Source organism: Erythrolamprus reginae, chromosome 1 (assembly GCF_031021105.1).
Source record: "Erythrolamprus reginae isolate rEryReg1 chromosome 1, rEryReg1.hap1, whole genome shotgun sequence".
NCBI lineage: Eukaryota > Metazoa > Chordata > Lepidosauria > Squamata > Dipsadidae > Erythrolamprus > Erythrolamprus reginae.
The window spans coordinates 212,750,883-212,768,074 of NC_091950.1; the positions used below are offsets into that span (position 1 = coordinate 212,750,883).

A 17,192-nucleotide genomic window follows, 5' to 3' on the forward strand; every position below is an offset into this window, starting at 1 on the left:
TCTCTCTCCTCCGATTTTAGTTTCATAACAATAAAACTTTTGACATAGATTAGGTAGAAGGATAGTGTCCAGCTGAAAAGGATTCAATGAGCTCTATAGCTAAATAAGAACTTAAATCAGTACCTAATCCAACTCTCTAATCAACATACCATACACATATACAAACTCTGTGTGTGTATATATATATATATGTGTGTGTGTGTGTGTGTGTGTGTGTTTTCGTAGATTTTCACAGGTACAGGTATGACGGTCTTGGCATGTTCGGGTTTCTTCCTGTGTAGCATTCACAAATTTCTGGTGACGTTTCAACGAGGTCCCACTTGTCATCTTCAGGCTGGTGATTCTGTCCTTGCCCTAGAACAAGGACAGAAGCACCAGCCTGAAGATGACGAGTGGGACCTCGTCGAAACGTCGCCAGAAATTTCTAAATCCTACACGGGAAGAAACCCGAATATACCAAGACCGTCATACCTGGGGTGGAGGGTGGGGAGGTGAACTGAGGGAGCTGCTTGATTGCCCAAACTGAAACTACATTCCACAAATGTTTTTCTGCAGATTGTATCCTAGATTACCAGAGTCAGCAGGAGGGATGTGGGTTTTATAGCCTGCCAAATTGCCAACATGGGTCATTGGAGAATATGATTTATGACTTGCCCAAGGAGAAGGTGGGAGGGAGACGGGGTCATGGGGGCCTGTAAATTACATGAGATTAGTTCTGACTCCATCGGAGTATTGCTGGGATGTTGCTCCTAATAAATGACTGGATTTCTTCTGAAGCTTGGCTGGTGGTTCATGAATTACTTAGGGCATCTTTGGGAAAAATTTCACACTTGCCTTTATTACTTTTACAAATAACTTAGGGTGGAGAATATATCCAACACATCTCCCTCCTTCTATTTTCTCCACAACAACATCCCTGTGAAGTGGGTTGGGCTGAGACTGGCTCAGCATCATCCATCTGGCTTTCATGGCTAAGATGACACTTGAACTCATGGCCTTCCCTTTTGTAAACTTCTCTTTCAAGTAGCAGAAATTAGTTTAATCCAACTAAAAAGGAATAGAAGTAGAAGTAGAAAAGGTTGAAGCAGGGTTATGGCAATGGAGTTGTGTTGATTTCATCATCCCTCATAAACTAACAGAAGCCATCAAAGCTTATTTCAACATTACAATCTCCTTCACTGCAGCTGAGAACTGAACCAGGTCTGATGTTTTTAACTCCACAGTTATCTTTGCAATTAAAGACAACCGTTTCATTTTACTAATGCCAGGTTTAGGCAAAGGGATGAATAAATCTCTCAGAACAAAAAAACTTTGCTTTGTTTTTGTTCATTTGCTTCTTCCAAATCTCATATTCTTTCTGCTTCGTTCATGAACAAAGATATGGATTCTGGCAACGATTGGTAAAACAAGTAAAACAAATAACAATTGCACCAGCCCCAGCCTGGGCTGCATTGAAAGGGAGTGTCACTCATAGGAAGAAAAATCCACAGTACATATGTTACTTTCCTCTGGATTCTAAAACCCTTAGCTGCCAGACAACTGGGTTCTTGGTTGCTTTCCCAGTCATGAAGGCAATCCAATATTGTCATGGTTTGAAATGAGACCTAGCAGGAGCTGAGCAAAAACTTGGACTTTTTCTGCCGGGAAATGATGTGAAATGGAGCAGCTAAAAGGAATCCTGTATTTAGCCTGACCTGCCAAGATTCAGAGAACTTCTTGCTCTTTTATGCATTGTCAATTATTTATTTCTAGATGAAAACTAAAGGCCCCACTCCAAGACTGAAGCCTTGAAACAACATGTCAGGGAGTACATTTATGCATTCTTTCCTTGAGAATGCACCTGCTTGGTTCTTTAATTATCTTACTTTGTTTGTGGCTCTCACATTCTTCTTTAGCGTTAGACTTTTTTTGACCCATTAACTGTCATTTGGCCACCATCAGGGTACACAGGACAGGAGGACCCAGGGGGACGGGGGGAGTGACAAAATGTGCGTCACTATCTGGCAATGTAAAGTCTGCCTGCTTTGTATTTGTGTGTGACTCACAGTCCAAGTTCAAAAATCTGGTGCGTACATTATTTTGTTGGTATCATGGTGGTTAAGAATGGAGGTCTACTTTCACTGTTTTTCCAGTGTCTCTTTGATACATGCTTAAGCAGTGGTTTCAGAACCATAGTTACACCACCTTATAAAGCAATATTGAGCATACAGAGCCTCCAAATTGTTTTTCACATCCACCCTTACATCAAAAATACTCATTTCTCCCTCCTCTCCTCCTCTCCTGAAGTGTATCATTTCTGGTCCATCGATTCTATTATTAAAAAAGTTCTGTCTCCCAAGTAAGCTCTCTAGTCCCAGGCAGCCCTTTTTCTGACCTATTTCTAGAAATTCACAATAAGGTGTCGGTGATGATTAAGCACTGTATATATCGGTAACAGCACTTCCCTAAACAAATGGATTGCAGCAGCTGAGAGACCCAAATGCTGTTTTCTAAATATGATGACTAAATAAAGCAGAGCCACTGGCCTTTGGAAGCAAGTTTGTGGTCCTCAGAGGATGCCCACAATTGCAACTATATTCATCATCCATTCTTCCTTCTATTTATTGTTTTTCCTCTTTGGGGTGTCCTTCATACTTTGGAAAATGATTCTGCCTTTCCTAATTCTGTAGTAGGTTACATTTTTATGACTGACGTTATCTTTCCAGCTGAAGAACATTGAGTAATGGAGGCAATTTTAATTGATGCTATTAATTGGGGCAAGTCATCCAAAGATATTATCCGTTCTGAGGTTCTGTGAAGCACTTTTATAAATAATACCAAAGAAGACTGTAGAATTCTGGACTGTGTCTGTAATATGGAAAACATATGTTTTAATGCTAGTTCTCTAAAGTTTCCTAACCATAACACATCAACTTTCTATAGTATGGAAATTTACTGATACAAGGATCCTTTTTAAAATGTAATGCCCTAAATAGTACAGGTCAATCTTCAACTTATGACCATTAGTTCAAGGTCATTCATTTGAATTTACGATACTGTGTTTCCCCAAAAATAGGACCTGCACCAAAAATAAGCCCTAGCCTGATTTTCGTGCCTGTGCCAAATATAAGCCCTGCCATATAAGTCCCCAAAGGGACTTATGACTGGTCCTGAAGTTATGGTTCTTGTGCTACCCTCACAGTCAAGTGGCAACCTGCTTGCTCTTACTATTGCAAGGGCACTTCAAATTAAGCATTTTCAACATATTTTTATCCATTTCTTGTTAGGTCTTCTATTTTATTATTACAAAATTCATTTTCAATTTTTTTTTTCATCCATCCAGCATTTTTGTTATAATCTCTCCAAGTTTCCCATACATTTTTCCAAATCTTGGTTGTTGATTTTTGTTTTGTTTTCCATTTTCAGGTTTTCAATTACCATCTATGCTTTTGTAGAATCACCTCTAATATTTAAACAGGTGATCTGCCTTAAATTGTATGATTTATGCTTCATGGCATGCTATTTTCCCACCTATTGATATTTGTTGCTTTATTGTTTTCAAAGATTTTCCCTTTTTTTAGTGCTTAGCCACTAGAATTATTAGTTTTGTCCTGATTTTTCCATACTTCATTTTTTTCTCTTTCATGGTTTTTTTTAAAAAAACTACTTGCATCTAGTCTTAATTTCTTTTCCTGGTCTCTAGTCGAAAGTTCCTCTTTGGGATTGTAATGTGATTTTGCATTTGATTTTCTAATTTTGATAATCAGCCCTTCTGTAACCACCACTAGTGTACTGTAAGCAAACTCATTGCTCTGTTTGATAGATGGTATTTTTTATCCTTGCAAGTACCTTATTCATATCCAGTATTAGAGATACCGGATCTATTTGGGCATTACTTTCAATGCTGAAAATCTTTGTCTCAACACTTCGCAGGTAATTCTGCAAATGTCATTTTTTCTTGTTGGGTACTCAATCCATAGGTTGTTTCAGGGCTGCTTTGTAATAGTTCTATTGTTACATCTTCCTCTAAGTTATCATTTGTAGAGTTCATATCAGTTGCTTTTCTTATTTTTCAATTGTTGTCATCTACGTTTATTCTTCTATTATAGTTTTGAGGTCTTTCATTTTCACAATTGTTTTGAACCCTTTCCAGTTCAATTCTTCTCTCTGATTACTTTATTTCTGGTAATGAATCCACTTTGATCTGCTAATTGTTGTGAAATGATATTTGAATCAAGATAAATTATTTTCCAGTGTTCAAACATTTATTTCAAGTGGCCTCACTTTATTGGCTTCAATTTATAATACTGGCCATAATGCTGCAATTTTCAAACACAGTATTCTTCTCTCTTCTTCCACTAATTGTTCTTCTTCCACTAATCCTACAGGACTAGGTTCTGGTTGCTCATACCTCCTCAGCCATATCTCCTGAGTCTCATGGCTCACCTGTTGACAGATGCCAGGGAACTTTAATATCTGACGTGATCCTTATTATCCTGGTTATTGACTAATTCAGTATTGGATTCTTTTTCTATTTTGTCACCGTATTAATTGGATTAATATGGATAAATTGATAACTGATTAGTCTGGCTCCTCTGCTGAGGCCTATCTCTTCTAGTAGAGTTAATTCCTTTTGTGCCCAACCACACTTGATCAATAAAGAATTCTATTCTATTCTATTTGATTTGATTCGATTCGATTCTACTCTACTCTACTCTACTTTTCTCTACTCATTAGTGAACAATTAATCAGTGGAACTTCTCCAGAAGTTGTGAATTATATTTTAAGTGATATAGAGTTGCCTACCCTAGGTGATTGCGCTGAAAGGAAGGAGACTTGAACACTTTCATCCATATGCCTTGCAACACCATCTTGTCTTCATCTTGTCTCTAGCTCATGACTGACACTGCTCTGTGTGTGTGTGTGTGTGTGTGTGTGTGTGTGCACATGTATGTTAGACTTTGCAACCCATCATTTTGGAGAAAAGTAAGATGAACAATCGGGTAATCGGAGCAGGTAGGGATCAGCAAAACTCCTACCACTATAGTTTCTCCATAGTGGATAACAGTACAAAGCAGTTTGATTTATTGATTGATTGATTGATTGATTGATTGGATTTATATGCCACCTCTCTCCGAGGACTCTGAGTATAGTACAAAAGACCCTTTCTCTTCACTTAGATCAAAAGGAGTCACTAGAATATATGTCTATGAAGGTTCCTCTAAACTCCAGTAGTTTACATGTGTCACAACATTTAAAGAAAACCTCCAAATATTCCTTGGACTTTTTTAATATGGGAATACGCTTGCATAATTTGAATTTCATGAAAAACTTCATCTACGTAGAGACCTAATTTTTTTTAAAAAAAAATTGTGGAGATCCTTCAACTTTTTTTCTTTTTAAATCTAATCCATGCATAATGCTCAGAGTATTAAAATTTGAATTTCTGAATCAGGTCATCTTTTCACTAATTAATTTTCTTATCACCTTCAAATACAAAGAGGCGGGGGGGGAGGCATGACAGATCAAAGAATGGGGAGAAAAGAATGAATCGTGTCTTTTGTGGGTTTCCCAAATGTGGGCAAAGGATTTCCAGCACTTCCAGTCTCAGCAGTTTTGCTGTTGTCGTAGCCTGTGAACTTTTGGCAAAATCATCCTAGGGCAGTGGTTAAGTAGCAATACAATAGTTTTATTTAACAGTACTTGCAGTTGGAAAAATCAGGGCATTTGGAACTCTTCACCACAAAAGAGGGGATGTATTTATGGTTCCAATAAAATAAAAGGCAAAGAAAAAACATATAATTATGTTTGCTTTCCTAATTCATATCAGTTTTCTCTCCATTTTCTTTCCTCTGGATTACATTGTGCACTAATGTCAGAGAACCCCAAATAAATAGATTGTACTGCTTTATATAAATATTTGAGTGTCTCTAGAGGAGAACTCCTAACATGTGAATCCATGATCTTAATGGCTCATGTGCCAGGCAATACTACCATTTTTATTTTTACCATTATTATTGTGCAGTATTGATTAAAAATAAAATAGTGGGAAGTATAAAACAAAAAATGGCCACTGTAAAGCCCAGGTTCAAAACCCAATCTCTATGTGAGCTCCCATCCTCATCCAAGTTCCTGGCAAACTAGCAGTTTGAAAGCATACAAATGCAAGTAGATGAATAGGTGCCATTTTGATGGGAAGGTAACAGCACTTTGTGACATCATGCTGGTCACATGACTGCGGAAATGTCTTCAGGCAGTGGCCTTGAAACCATTGGAGATGAGCATCACTTTCTAGAGCAGCAGTCACCAACTGGTGGTCTGTGGACTACTAGTTGTCTGCAAGAAAACTTTGGGGGTCTACAGAAATAGCGCCAGCGGACTCACCCCGCTGGCAGCGTTTGTCGGAGGGTCGGGCAGGCACCGGACTCCTCATGGCTGCCGCCATCTTGGATCTCGGCCGAAATCTCGCGATGCGAGATTTCGGCTGAGAGTCAGGCCTGCAAGGCCTGATTGGCTGCTTGGTCCGGGCGGGGCTTGCTGGCCCTATAAAAGGGCGTGCAGGCCCGGGTTCGGCCTGTTCGCCCGGACCACGTTGGCAGAGCAGACACTCGGCTGTCTGCTCTTGGAGCCTTTTTCGGCGGCCTCGTGGAGACGGCCGTCATTTTTGAATGCCTCGTCGGAGGCTTGAGGCGGCTGCTGCTCGTGGCGAGCAGCTGGGGGAAGACCCTCTTCGGCCCGTCCGAGGCCTGCGGTCTGTCCCTCGTCCACTTGGAGCTCTCGGGCGGCAACCAGGAGTTCGGCTGGAGGCTGGCGTGAGCCCCCTCCCCCTTAGTAGGAGGCAGCCGCGTCTTGCGGCCGCCATTTTGGGAGCCTCGTCGGAGGCTCGTGGAACGGTCTAGGGGCTTTGGGTCCAGTGGAGGCTGGGCCTGGTGCTGTTTAGGCTGTTGCCCCCTCCATTTCGTCAGGGGGGGGATCGTTCTGCGTCGCCCCCTCAGGAACATGGGGGATCGGGGAGGGCTCGCGTGTGCGACCCCCCCTGGGTTCGTGGCCCCTGTACAGAGGGCAGTTAGGCCCTTGGCGGCAGCCTCCTGCTGCTGCGCTGCCTGTTAGGGCAGAGGCCACTTGCTGCCCTCTTTCGGGGGCCTGGGTGGCCCAGTTGCCTTCTGTGTGAAAAATAAAAGAATAAATAAATAAATAAAAATTCTCCTTGGGGGAGCGGGGAGGGCGGCGGGGGGTCAGTTTGGGTCCCCTTTCAATGGGTAGCACCCCTACTGTTACTCCCCTGCCTTCCTAGGTGGGGGTGTTTATTTGCTTTTGGCGCCGGGGCCTTTTTGGCTTTGGCTCCTGGTTCAAAAAATAGAAAAGACACACCACTGAAATAGAATTGAATAAGTTCCTCCATACATACATACATAAGTATGATAATTTATAAAAATAATAATAATAATACACACGGGTCGGGATTGGACACTGTAGCCTTGAGGTTACTTCTCTGCCTTGCAAGGCAAAGATTGCAGGTTCAAGTCCCAGTGCTGGTATGGCCAGCTGATAGGCCAAAATTAGGCGGGCACCTGTAATCAGGTGTGGTCCCTGCCAGCTTTGGCTGCTATGGCTCTGGCCCCAGTGCTGGCTTACCCATCGGGGCCTGGGGTTTAGTTAGGAGCCTTTACGGTTTGGGCGTCCCCAGTTTGGGGCTCCTGGGCCGTTTTTCATTTGTCCTAGGCCTAAGATGGGGAAGGACAAGAAGGGTGGGGGTCAGGCGATGCAGCCCCCGCCTGCTGGGGGGTAATGGGCCCCAGTTCAATTAATCTTGTTGTTCTCGCAAGAGAATGAACGCTCTTCGGCTAGGTTCAGCTGGGGGGTAAAGGGGCCCAGCCCACTTAATTTTCAGGCTTTAGAGGGTTGGTTGGAGGACTACCACCCTCGCTCGAGAGCGGAGGCTCTCTTGCTAGTTTTTCTAAGGGATTTAGGATCCCTTGGTGGGGGTTAGGAAAGCCTTCATGTCCGATAACCTTGTCGGTTGTGGGACATGAAGCCATTGTTCGGGGAAGGGTCCGGAGAAGGTGGCCGAGGGCAGGGTCCTTGGCCCTTCCCGGAGCCGCCCTTCCTGAATCTTAGGGTGTTCCCATTGGGCGTGGTCCCCAAAAAGGCGGGTGGTGAATTAGGTTGATTCACCATTTGTCTTTTCCAAATGGGGAGTCAGTGAATGACTTCATTCCAGACGAACTTTGTTCAGCCCGGTACGCATCCTTTGATGCGGCCGTGGCCGTGGTGAGGGAGCGTGGGGTCGGAGCCCTTATGGGTAAATGCGACATTAAGTCAGCATTCCGGCTCCTCCCCATACACCCCGACGACTTTGAGCTCTGGGGCTTCCACTTCGAGGGTGGTTTTTACGTGGACAAGGCGTTACCTATGGGTTGCTCTGTTTCATGCTCTCTGTTTGAGGGCTTTAGCACCTTCTTGGAGTGGGCGCTCAGGAGGCGCAGTGGTTGGGGTTCGGTCGTTCTCTACCTTGGTGATTTCTTGATGGCCGGGCCTGCGCATCCGGAGCAATGTTTGGCTCTGATGCAGGACTTTGAAGCCCTTTGTGCTCAGCTGGGGGTGCCTTTGGCCCCCGGGAAGACCGAGGGCCCTGCCACCAAGATTACCTTTCTGGGTATTGAATTGGACTCGGAGGTACAATCTTCTAGATTGCCCCTGGAGTAGTTGGTTAAGATTCGGGGTGAGCACGATATGGTCTTGGGCTGCAGGAAGGTCACTCTTCGGCAGCTCCAGGAACTGGCTGGGATCCTCAGTTTTGCCTGTAGGGTTGTTGTGCCTGGGCGGGCTTTTTCTAGGAGGTTGTATGGTGCGATGAAGGGGCTATGTCTGCCCCATCATCGTACCCGCTTATGCACAGGGGTCAGGGCTGACCTGTGCGTATGGCGGGAGTTCTTGGAACGTTAATGGATTGTCTTTTTGGTGGCAAGAGCTTCTTTTGGAAGCTGCGTTGCAGTTGGGTTCTGATGCTTTGGAGCCTGGGGGGGCTCCCGGGCAGTGGAGAGTAGAGGTCTGCTGGGCTGTGGCCCTCTCAGGGGTGCCTGGCACTCTGGGGGCTTAGCGGCAGGCGGGTAAAGAGTTTGGGGATTTCAGGCGGGACAAGGGTTGCCCCTATAGTTGGCCTGCCCCAGTTGTATTCTTGGCCATAATTTGGGTCCAGCTTAGGCAGCGTGGCCTTTCAGCCAGGTCTCTTAGGTCCAGGTTAGCCGGCCTCGCCTTTATGTCCACGGCGGGGGGGGGGGCTTATTGGTTTTTCTGGATCTTCCACTTCGGAAGAGGTGGGCGGGCTGTGCGAGGAGTCTCCTCCGTCGCTAGTCAGGCCCTGACGGTGTAGCAGCTGTCGCTGATTAGTCAGGTTTTGGGCAGTCTGTGCCTCTCTGTACGAGGCCCGTCTTTTTAGGGCAGTGGCTTGTGTCAGGTGTTGCGGGGCCCGATGGGTTAGCAAGGCCAGGGCCGTATCGCAGGCTGCCGAGTCACTCCGTGCCTTCCAATTTTCGCTTTAGTCTAGCTGGGTTATAGGGTCCAGGGTTTGGCCAGGCCAAGTATGGAGCCCGCCGGTTAAGAAACGCTTGTTCCGTATCGGCACTGCCACTAGTGCGGTAACGGCATTCTCGATATGGAGGATTCGGGGAAGTCGACCGCTGGCGGTCAATGGCCTGTTTTAGGGTACGAACGGCCTGTTGAGGGTCCGGGGTTAGATCTTAGGCCAGGTTCCCCCTTTTTTTGGTCCCCTTCTATTCAACCCCGCCAGGACGCGACCGACGGTGTTGCTTTGGGGTCATAGAGCGCTCCACCGACTACTCAGCAACAATGGTACCGTCGGGGGGGGGGGTCCCTGCCGTCGTGGCGACTGGGTCATTGTTGTCTGGCTGGGGAGAAGGGGTGTTGCGGTGGGACGGGTGTTTCTACCGCTAGGGCTGGGAGGGCAGCATCCCAGTGCTGCGCCCAGGTACATTGCTGCGCCCAGGTGGTACTGGGGGGGGGGGTGGCATCCCATTGCTGCGCCCAGGTACATTGCTGCGCCCAGGTGGTACTGGGAGGGCAGCATCCCATTGCTGCGCCCAGGTACATTGCTGCGCCCAGGTGGTACTGGGGGGGGGCGGCATCCCATTGCTGCGCCCATGTACATTGCTGCACCCAGGTTGTACGGGGAGGGCGGCTTTCCATTGCTGCGCCCAGGTACATTGCTGCGCCCAGGTTGTACTGGGAGGGCGGCATCCCAGTGCTGCGCCCAGTTGTTCGGGGAGGACGGCATCCCAGGCTGTGCCCCAGTGGCCGGTCTTGCTACTATGGGCAAGGACCGGTATTTGCTTGGGGGTCTGTGGGGGACCTGCCAGGCTGGCGGAGGCCTGCGGTGGCTTCGCGCTGTGTGGCCCACCACGCATGTGGTGGGGTCTTCGATCTGGGAGGGCGGCATCCCAGTGCTGCGCCCAGTTGTTCGGGGAGGACGGCATCCCAGGCTGTGCCCCGGTGGCCGGTCTTGCTACTATGGGCAAGGACCGGTATTTGCTTGGGGGTCTGTGGGGGACCTGCCAGGCTGGCGGAGGCCTGCGGTGGCTTCGCGCTGTGTGGCCCACCACGCATGTGGTGGGGTCTTCGATCTGGGAGGGCGGCATCCCAGTGCTGCGCCCAGTTGTTCGGGGAGGACGGCATCCCAGGCTGTGCCCCGGTGGCCGGCCTTGCTACTATGGGCACAGACCGGTATTTGCTTGGGGGTCTGTGGGAGACCTGCCAGGCTGGCGGAGGCCTGCGGTGGCTTCGCGCTGTGTGGCCCGCCATGCATGTGGTGTGGTCTTCGATCCTCCCGGGGATCATTTGTGGGTCGCCATTTCCCTTAGGGCCCTTCACCGGGTTAGATGGGGAGTTATTAAGGCCCTGGGCACAGTAGTCAGAGAGTTAGGCGGGGTGGTAGTGGCCCATCCCTGCATCACCATAGTTCAGCTGTGGTTTTTCCTGGCTGCTGGTCTTCCTCTGTCAGAACAGAGGACCACCATTTTCTTACAGGACCTGCAGCGGTCTCTGCGTGAGCTGGCGCAGCTAGAGGGGGGAGTCGGGGGGCCAAGATAGAGATCTGACCCCCGCTCCTTGGCAGGTTAGGGGCGGAAAACTGGGTGGTGGTTTAGCGCGTTCTCCCTTGGGCATCTTTGGGGATGATTGACAGGTTCTCTCCAAGCTCGTGGTGGGGGCTACCTGAGCAGTTGGGGGGAACCTGTCTTTGGGTCCCGCACCTTTAATTCCCCTGTTAGGGGTTAGCTGGCGGGACCCCCTCATGCAAGTGCATGGCAGGGTCTCACGTGAGGGAGGGGTCCCTCACCTGGACTAGCATCGAGATACGCCCATATGTTGCCCAGGAATGTTTATTGCTACGTCATTTCCGCCCCGGAAGTATTTGTTTGACCCTGCAGGTCCATTGTTGGGTCATAGTTAGTTATGTGATTATGCTAATTTATTAAAATTAAATTATGCTAATTTATGTTAATAAAAATGACCCAGTTTATATCCAGCTCTTGTGTCCGTGTCGTTACTCCGTCTCTTCGACAATAGCGCCAGCAGACTCACCCCGCTGGCAGCGTTTGTCGGAGGGTCGGGCAGGCACCAGACTCCTCATGGTGGCCGCCATCTTGGATCTTGGCCGAAATCTCGCGATGCGAGATTTCGGCCGAGAGTCAGGCCTGCAAGGCCTGATTGGCTGCTTGGTCTGGACGGGGCTTGCTGGCCCTATAAAAGGGCGTGCAGGCCCGGGTTCGGCCTGTTCGCCCGGACCACGTTGGCAGAGCAGACACCCGCCCGCCCTCCCTATTTTGCAGTGTGCTATTAGGGGTCGCCCTAGGGGGCCGAATGGGAATTTTTTGCAGCTTTGCCCCTTAGCCGGGCCGTTTTTTCGCCCATTCCACACTGGGGAGATGGATGTGCGGTTAAGGGGTGCTTGCACCTTTTAGGCTGATTGGCTTACCTTTGGTCATTTGGGTAGGCAGGTTAGGGGTGGAAAACTGGGTGGTGGTTTAGCAACTGCGCGTTCTCCCTTGGGCATCTTTGGGGATGATTGACAGGTTCTCTCCAAGCTCGTGGTGGGGGCTACCTGAGCAGTTGGGGGGAACCTGTCTTTGGGTCCCGCACCTTTAATTCCCCTGTTAGGGGTTAGCCGGCAGGACCCCCCTCATGCAAGTGCATGGCAGGGTCTCACGTGAGGGAGGGGTCCCTCACCTGGACTAGCATCGAGATACGCCCATATGTTGCCCAGGAATGTTTATTGCTACGTCATTTCCACCCCTGAAGTATTTGTTTGACCCTGCAGGTCCATTGTTGGGTCATAGTTAGTTATGTGATTATGCTAATTTATTAAAATTAAATTATGCTAATTTATGTTAATAAAAATGACCCAGTTTAAATCCAGCTCTTGTGTCCGTGTCGTTACTCCGTCTCTTCGACAAAATCATTTGCATTTTTTATACTATACTAAATCAGGGATCCTCAAATGACGACCTCTGGGGCAGATATGAGCAATGAACGCTTGTGCTTCTGCATAGACTGACCCATTTTGGGGTCTTTTGTGCAGGTTGGAGGCGGGCAGACATTTCAACTTGAGGGCCTGCTCCAGCCGCCTGGTGCACCATTTGTGTGAAGACTGAAGGGAAGTGCCACTGGTGACAAGGAGCCAGAGGGCCTTGTTCCAGTGAGACTGTGTCATGGTCTGGAACTGGTTAACCATCTCAGCCCACTAAGCCTACAGGCACCTTGGCCTTGCACTTCTGCAGGTCTTCCCTCTGCTTGAAAAGCCTATGCATGTAGTCCTCAGTGAGGTGCTTCTGCTGAGGAGGAGGGAGTAGAGATCAGCAAGGTGCCCTTCGATGTGAGTGACATTAAGTTGGCCACACCCCACAGATCATATTAGTGGCCCATGGGATTTAAAATTATGAATTTAGTGGTCCCTAAGGTCCAAAGGTTTAGGGACCCCTGCTCTAGAGTCACCAATGACTAGTGGAGTAAAATCTGCAGGGACTCCTATAAAATAAAAACACTTGAACCATATAAACTAATTTTGAGTCAAAATAATGGGTGCAGCAAAAAAATAATTTTGCCTGGCAGGTGAAAAGGGTAAATCTCTTTGTACTAAACAATAAACTAAAAGCAAAAGCTTCAAACTAAAAACATTAGAAGTTTGCCATGCTGCATGGCAAATTATATATTATCCCCCATGGTGCCTGATTAAGTAGCAGAGATTTAGCATGCTGTTAGAACTTATTTTCTTCTTATACACCCATCATATTCTTTCCTCCCATTATACCAATTAGCAGTAATTATCTCATTACATTCTAAAAAACTATTTCAAAGATGAGAACCTGGTTGCTTGGGACTCATTAGCCCTCTTTAACATATTTATTGCATTTTTTATTTCTGACCACATGGGGGTGAATTGAAAGATTTAAAAAGTGTCCTGTTTTTTTTCTTTCCCCTGTGATATTCTATTTATGGGAATAAATGTCTTCTCTTAGAATTGTGTCTTAATTTTCTGTCAGGGTTCAGCTGAAAATAACAGTTGGTCAAATCATGTTGTGTCATTTATCTCTTTCCTCCTAACCATGTTAGTAGTTACATTTGCAAAATGTCCCCTTTTTATCTGCTACGCTATCAAAATATCACCTATTCATTTCATAAATAGGAATTCCTAAAATGCAAAATAGCCCTAGAAAAGAGCTGAGTTCCATTCACACCATATATTAGTCTATGTAAAGGCATGTGGGAATGTTTTAGGAAGACGGGTGAAAAACTGCAGCTAGGCAACAACAAGATAAGCAGCACAGTATGCATAAAAAATGTGAGTATGGCAAGTATCTCAGAAAGCTCCCATTCTAGTTTCTTGAACTGTAAAGGTGAAGGGTGGAAGCAGAGATGGACTTTGAGACTTGCAAGATTCTCAGTAATGCAACTTTAGAATAAAATATAATTAGTTCAACTTTGTGCTTCTTGTGTGGGCTACTTTGTAAGGCTGACAGTTTTGTCAAATGTGAAGTCCCATTTGACAAAATAACACATAGGTGTGGGAAGCCTCCCCCCACTCCTAGAAGAATGAAATATTTTGGGGAATATTAAAATAAGCAGAATGTTACATTTCTCCAAAGGGAGAAAGGGAGAAGCATCTTCTTAAAGGCAGAAAGCAGATTTAGTCTTTCTTATAGCCCCTGGCAGATATTTTGTGTCCATTAAGAAATATTGAGCCAGACTATTCACAAAATAAATTACCTTCATCTCCAGAGATGAATTAAAAATTATATTCTCCTCTCCCATCTGAACCAGATGGATTTTTCTTCCAACAAGGGTAGGAAGAGTAATTAACTCATGTCACCTGAAAATATGCATATTACAGCTAATTTTTAAAAATTGGCTTTGAAAGAATTGGTTGAGATATTTAAAACTAACAATCTTAAATAAATTAAACTCTTTGCTCTCCCTCACTGTTTTCTTATGCAACCACCACTCCCAACTCAATTTTCTCTCTGCAGAGTTTTATCCACCTACTTGCCCAGTGGAACCCTGAGAAGTGGGAGAGAAACTAAAGGTCTTCTAAAGGTCTGTGAGAGAGACAATGCACTACTGCATATTATTTCCCAGGCATCCAAATAAACCTGGACATGCATATCAGATGTATGTAGCTCATATCCAGCCTTTTACTTTTTTAAGCTTCTAGTGTGTAGTATTATTGTCCACTCATTAAAGTGAGTTTATTATATAATTATAATCCAGCACTGTATGCTGGATCTGAAAATAAATAATGAAGGACTGTATTTTATTTTATTATTTTTTTAAAGATGGATCCATAGTCACTAGCTTCAACAGCTACAGTCAAAACAAGATTTATAGTTTCTTATGTTTTAACTATATTATACTTTAAAACTCTGTTAAATAAATGTCACTTTTACTGTTTATCATAGTGGTTAGATTCACACAAGTTGCTAAATTCAAAATTCCCTTAACAAAATACAATCCAGATTATATACAAATCCCAGATTAAATTACCATATTACAGTTTAACGTATCTGTCTAGTAGTTTGCACAGCATATGACAATGTACACTACTTACGAATTACCTAACCTCATTTTAACCTCTTGTGTATTGAATATACTAGTACTGGCAAAAGCTAGAAGTAAACAAACTAAAAAGTTCTGCTTGTCAACGCAAGGAGGCAAGCTATTTATCTTTCAGCAGCAAGATTTTATGCCACTTTAAATTATGTTCCCAGAAAGTCCCTTAGCCATCAGATTTTGTTACAGGGGAATGAAAAAGAATGGCATTAAGAGTAAGTATTAAGCCCCTGACAAATATTATAATCCAGTTCAGAACTATGCATACTTAAAACTATGGAAATTGGAGACTGTTTTCTCTTAGCCTTCTCCATTCCCTTGTTAGCCATTCTTTTACTAAAACCCAGCTTTCAAAAAAAAAAAAAATAGATTCCCCTCCCACTCCAAATTCATGAGAATGGTTACTATAAAGCACACTCTCACTGTTGGTGAATCTTTGCCTTTTTAAAGCAAGCTAGTTTGCCAACACTGAAGTAGGAAGAACTGGCTAAATAAATGAATAAATGTGAGAGAAGCTGTCTGATATATTTCATTATCTAATAGCATTGTAGAACTAGAGGGACAATCATGTTAGCATTTTAGCAATTGGCTAAAAGATATTAATTGAGCCCATTGTCACATTGGCAGGGACTGTATTTTGATAATGTATGGTAATGTAACAGTTTAATGAGAATGTTGTCAGTACAATAAAAATGGCTCCAGCTGTCACTGCTGTAGGGTAGGGTTTGACAAGTGGTAGAAGGAATTTAATGATAGTCTGGTGCTAACGGGGAGATTATATTAATAAAAGATCAATAGCAGAACTCTGTTTCATTGTGGATGATTATGCTCTCTGAAGAGAGTGCTTGATTTTGATTGATTCATTAGGCTGCTTCATGATAAAAGGCAGGGCACTGTATCATACATGTCAGCAGACTAAAAATTCCAAGCTAAACAACAGAAAGAAAATTGACATCTGTTATTTGGGAATGGAGTAATAAGTTCAAGGTAATAAGTTCAAGATATACTGATCAAATCTTTGCCACCGAGTTTGGTCAAATGTACTCTCAGGTAAATGAGCAGAGAATTACAGCCTCATTTCTCCTGAAATTACCTCTTAGAGAATTGTGTAGACCAGGGGTGTTCAACCTTGGCAATTTTAAGACTTGTAGACTTCCACTCCCAGAATTTGCCACTTACCCTGGGCAATTAGGCTACAAACTGACATACAAAATGGATAAAGGTATAAATAAAGTAGAAGGGAAGGTATAAAACTAGACACCTAATCATAACATTTCTGCTTGCAGTTTCAGTTCATAAGAGTAGTTAAATTATTATGCCTACTTAAGATATGCACACATCTAGGGCACAGATGGTGGGCTGCTGCCCAGACAGGGTGAACACAGTAGGGTATTATGCCTACTCAAGACATGTGTGTACACTCATGCACACATCTAGGGCACAAGGGTGGGCTGCTGCCCAGACGGGGGTGAACGCAGTATGGTAGCGAAAAGAGAGCTCCACCCAGAGCTTCCAATTTGCACTGAAAGATGTTGAAAGAAAATGCAGGGCATCCTGCATAAGCCACGCCCACAGTGTGGTAGTAAAAATTTTGGTAGCCCTTCACTGCTATTACAGTTCCTGAAAGAATCTCTTGGTATATCCTGGTCACAAAGATATCATGACACCAAATTAGTTAATCATTTTATGACTTTTCATGATATCCATAATGGCCCAAGATAGTTTCCTTATAAAGCCTAGATGTTTCCCAGCCCTGCCCAGGGCCACCATCAGGAATTTTGGGGCCCCATACAGCCTAAGTGTCTGGGCCCCCCCACCATTTTAAAACTATTTTAAGTCGCCGAGCCACTCCATTCCCCGGGGATCATTTCCCGCTTCATGCCAAGTGAGGCGGTCCCATAGGCCAGTGTTTCCCAACCTTGGCAACTTGAAGATATCTGGACTTCAATTCCCAGAATTCCCCAGCCAACAAACGCTGGCTGGGGAATTCTGGGAGTTGAAGTCCAGATATCTTCAAGTTGTCAAGGTTGGGAAACACTGCCATAGGCTATTTCAGGAACTGGGTTAAGCCGATTGTGTGGACTCTTCCAGGA

General features: G+C 45.2%; 1 pseudogene; it reads left to right on the top strand.

Annotated features, from left to right (window-relative positions):
* Positions 1-243: 243 nt before the first annotated feature.
* Positions 244-17,192, top strand: part of LOC139170614 (uncharacterized) — a 96,070-nt pseudogene continuing 79,121 nt past the window's right edge.